Source organism: Coregonus clupeaformis, chromosome 27, assembly GCF_020615455.1.
Source record: "Coregonus clupeaformis isolate EN_2021a chromosome 27, ASM2061545v1, whole genome shotgun sequence".
In the NCBI taxonomy this organism is placed as follows: Eukaryota; Metazoa; Chordata; class Actinopteri; order Salmoniformes; family Salmonidae; genus Coregonus; species Coregonus clupeaformis.
Genome location: NC_059218.1, coordinates 49,202,669 through 49,207,968, shown reverse-complemented (window position 1 = coordinate 49,207,968; position 5,300 = coordinate 49,202,669).

Genomic DNA, 5,300 nt, shown 5'->3' with positions numbered 1-5,300 from the left:
GTGTGAGCAAACAAGAGAGGTATCCTGGCCCTCTGGCATCCAGTTGAGAGAAAGGGAGTGGGGGAGGGAAAGCATAGTATGTACCAGAGGAGGCTGGTGAGAGGAGCTATAGGAGGACAGGCTCATTGTAATGGCTGGAATGGAATCAAACATATTGAAACTCTTTTCCATTAATTCCATTCCAGCCATTAAAATGAGCACATCCTCTTATAGCTCCTCCCACCAGCCTCCACTGGTCTGTACCCTATTCACAAAGGTATATTACTTAGAATCTAAATCAAGAATGGCAAAGGCATATAACACGTTCATAAAATTTGACAAATTGATCTTCCTATGGAGGAATATAAAATAGTAAATGATTAAATAGCCTAGACATGGTAGACTATATATAATTACAGAACATTTTGACTATCTTGGGAAAATAAATAGACTACTGCATTTTGCTGTCATTAAGAATAGAGTCAACTTAATTTTCGAGGTTTGGCAGCGGTAATTTCATCTTCTGTCGGCTTTGATTGTTGACTTTTCATGAATGAAGAGAAAGGAGAGAATGGATAATGAATGGTACTAGCGGGTGACGTCACCTCCAGCGTGACGCCACCACCCATTCATAAAACGGAAAGAGGTGACTGCTCGTGATAGTAATGCTCTCAGAAGAATAACAGCACAACATTGCGCAGGAGCTGCCCAGGATTAACGCACATCCAGCACTCTCTTCGTGTTCTTCAACACGAAAAACACATTTTTCTTCATTATGGGGGAAAATATGGTTATCATGGATGAACTTTGCGAAATGGATTGCAGCGTTTTGAAAAGGTTGTTGAAGGACGACAGTGCGAAATGTCTGGTGCTGGACTGCAGATCATTCCTGGCGTTTAGCGCTGGACACATTCGGAGCGCAGTGAATATCCGCTGTAACACCATTGTGAGAAGGCGAGCAAAGGGCTGCGTGAGTTTAGACCAGATTCTATCGGGTGATGAAGAGGTCAAAGCCCGGCTGAAATCAGGACTGTACTCCGCTGTGATTCTCTACGACGAGAGGACGCCCGATATAGACACGGTTAAAGACGATAGCACAATCACTCTGGTGCTCAATGCATTATACAGAGACACATTTGGAACTGAAATATATCTACTAAAAGGTAAAATTATCACAATGCACTTTAGGTTATCAGAATTAAAAACATGCCCAATGCTGACTTTGTTTACAAGCATAAATATCACATCTGTCTCATTATATCTGACAAATGTGTTATTACCATGTTATTATTATACTTTCTCAATCATCTTAAAATTGTAGGGTATATGTAGTGCCGTTTTTGTATTGCTGCACAATTCAACCCACAAATGGGCATTAGGCTCTAACAATGAGGTAATGCGTAGAGAGCCACATCTGGGTGTACGAGGATGTGCCGCAGTGAGTGTCTTGTGATCCTCAACAATTGGTTCATCATCAAGATTTCACATCAGCAAATGTTTACATGTAAAAATGTTATTTTATAATGGTTATTGTTGCAAATTGCTCGCAATTTCATTATCCAAAATAGATTTAAATGACGCACACGCATTGAAGCATAAAGTGTTGCCAGAAAATCACACAAGAGTATTTCTCAATAAATGATTGGAAGTTATTGGGGAAATGCAATTAGTAAAAATCTATTCAACTATTTACTATATTTTCACATTTAATTCAGGCCTTAACCACTAGGCATAGGCCTACCCAAATTATATATTACATTTGAAGAAATTGAAATACTAATTATGATTGTGTTCTATAATGTTTTATGTAATTATTCAGAAATATTTAATTTGGTTGTTATTGAAAAAAATTATGATCTGTAGGCCTATTATGCTAGGTAGGCCTAATTAGTAAATGATACAGTAGTTTGTTAACGCAGAAGGTGCGCTATTATTTTGTGTTGAGTGTGGCCTGTGATTGGAATATCCTGATGTCTAACGTTAATCTCTTTTCACAGGAGGCTATGACACATTTTTCACGGAGTATCCCGAGTTCTGTTTGAAGACCAAAACGTTATCTTCGTTCTCTACCCAGTCCAGTTTGGACTCCTGTTCTTCCTGTGGAACTCCACAGACGTTGCACCATGACCAGGTAAAGAAGGGTACCTGTTTATCTCCAGTGGCGGCTGGCCGATAGAGGGGCGCTAGGCGCCGCCCTTTAAATAAAATTATTTTAAAAATAAAAAAATAAAAAATAATAATAATAATAATAATAAAAACATCAGTATGTCAATATTTGTGTGTTTGAAATATGGAATGCACACAGTAATATGTGTAAGATATGATAGAAAATCATATTCGCAACCTTTCCTCTGCCTGTCAAACGCCTCATCAGCTCTGGGCGAACAGAAAGTAGCCCGAGGAGGCGGGTCTACGTAGCAGTTAAGCCAATTGCTAATTTAAGATATGAATGTATGACATAAAATGTAGTCAATAAGCGATCTTAAATCGAATCCAAGGAGGGCGATTATTTTACCGGCCCAAGCTGCGCCCCCGATAAAATAAGGACCGGGGGTCCAGTGACGCCATTTTTACTAGACAACAATGGCGAACGCATAAACGTTACTCCTCCAAGACCCAACCCTAACTCGGTGAAATCTCTCCTCCAAGATCCGTTTGAGAGAGAACTTTGTCAGAGAAAGTTCGGGTGAAAGAGCTGGGCCCAGATCAACCTGACCTCTCAATCAGACAGCAGGCTAGCGAGAAAGGAAGCAGTATATGCGCGGCTTCTCCCGTAGCTGGTACACCAGGAAGGCTTGGCTAGCTGGGTGGCACTGATGCTAATGCTTTATTTTGCTTTCCGTGCTTGCTTTTTAAAAACGAGGTCAGATTCAGCATGGACAGGTACCGGAGTGAGAGGATATGAAGCACCTGTCAGAGAAGGTAAAGGAAACATGAGAACACCAGGGCACACATGGACAACTCTGTAAAGCTAGCTGTATTAGGAAGGGTGAACATTGCACGCAACTGGATGACGGCCACAGGATTGTGGTGAGAAAACACAATGAGAGGTGGATAAAAACAGGCACATTCTATCCAAAATTATCGATTGTGGCTTGAAGTTCTGTGGGGCTTTTGAGTTGGCCTTGCGTGGGCACGAGGAGACTGACTCCTCAGACAACCCCGGCATTTTCCGGGGCTTAGTGGATTTGTTGCCTCCCTCGACAGTGTGCTGAGGAGGAGCACCTGAAGACAGCTACCGTTTTTAAGGGCACGTCAAAGACGATACAGAACGAGCTGTTGGACTGTATGCTGTCAATGTTAAGGATTACATCCTGGAGGAAGTAAAGAGTGCTGATTTTATCGCCATTCAAGCTGACGAGACGACTGACGTTCCACCCACTGCCAGTTGGTGCTTGTGTGAGTGATTATCATAGAGCCGTCACAATTATATTTGTTTTAGTATTTTAAAAGGAAAGAGAAGACACAATCAGACGTTGATAATAATGCAGGAAAGTACTACACAGTTTGTAATAATTATTCAGGTGTCCACCAGGTCAATTTCTAGAAGAGGCCTAGTTGTTATTTGAATATTAACTTTATTGCTAAGTGAACAGCAGAACAAAATTATGTTGCATCCCTCTCACAAATGTAATAGAAAAAAGGCTTTAAAACGTAATAACATCAGTTAATTATGTACATCACAGGTTAAAAGCAGTTACTAGACATAGTTTGTGTGTATATATCCACACTGTCTGTCTGTCTGTCTGTCTGTCTGTCTTATATATATATATAAGTCACTGGTTGTGTGTTGAGGGGGAATTACAGTGAGTTAAGAAGTCTGATTGCAAGTTATCAAATTAAACTTTATTTTTGGACCCAGGGCCTCAATTCCCTCTTTGTGTGGGGACAGCGCATCTGACGAGCAGCAACAGCCCATCAAGCGACGGAGGATGCTGGGACCAGGAGAACAACAGAGGTTGGCTATAGAGGTAAGTTGTGATGTAATTGTCAGTGTTTCCCCACCTAGAACTTTTTTCAGGCCTGGTAGTATGTTAGCCAAAACCCTGAACAATCAGCACCTTGGTAATCATATACTTGGAGTTGGACATAGGCATGTGTCAGTCAGGATCACTTGCATCAAAACATAGCTTAATTGCAAATTAAAGCTGATGATGTATCTTACAGGTATGTGATACCATCCTGAGTCATGCTAAAGAGAGGTTCTCCTTCACCCAGCACCTCATCAGCGCAACACTATTGCACGGAGAGTTGTTCCCCACAACACAGTGTGAAGTTCCCCGATACAGCGCTTGAAACAACCGTGGAGCGTACCCCATGTTGAACAAGGCCAAGCTCAAAACCAAACTGTCCCTCATCTATGAGAACAGTGAGTTCAAGGCTTGTAGTGGTGCAGTGCCCCTGTACCAGTTCTTCATGGAGAACAACCTTCAGAGCACTTTCACAGAGACTGCCAGCCTCCTCAAGATCCTCATCACCACACCCATGACAACTGCTGAGTCAGAAAGGTGCTTCTCTACACTGAAAAGGATCAAGACCTTCCTGAGAAACAGCATGACACAGGATCGCCTGAACGCTCTGGCCATGCTCTCCATGGAGAAGAAACTTGTCAGGGACATTTCTGACTTTAATCAAAGGGTCATTGAGAGGTTTGCCACTCAGAAGGACAGACGGGCAAAATTCCTGTACAAATAAGATGACAGACACACACACACAGAGCAGCTCTGGCCGCATGTTTCTTTGTATATAGTTGACCTTAGCATAAAAAATCCAGTTATATATGGTACTCTAGAAAGTCTTAATAGTGTCTTTGCTAATATTACTGTATATATGTTGTTTTGTATCAATTAATTGTTGCAGTTCTGGAGCACATTAACAATTAGTCACATTTAGTATGATCATAAAATACCGCATGCTATTCTTCCAGTCAAAGGTTTGAGTTCATCCACTTGATATCCATTTCTATATTATACTCCTTTCATACAGTGTAAGATTTCTATAAACTTTATAATAATTTCATGTTATTGTCCACTTTCCACTCTGTTCTGACAGCATGCCTGTTGCGTTGCCTGTTTACTACCAATGGTGAAAAAGTTCACTTTAAATGCAAATGAAAGGCTTGGGTTTGTGTAATATGTTTTTGTGTAAGAATGCCTCAACTTTTTAATATTGGCATTAAATAATTACTGAATGTTTAACTGAGCACTGCTGTCCTGCAGTTTGTGTTAAAATATGTCGCGATGGTTACAGGAAAAAAAGTATGGCACAGCCCCACCGAATATTTTTCACCAGCCGCCACTTTTTATCCTCGGTGACCGAGT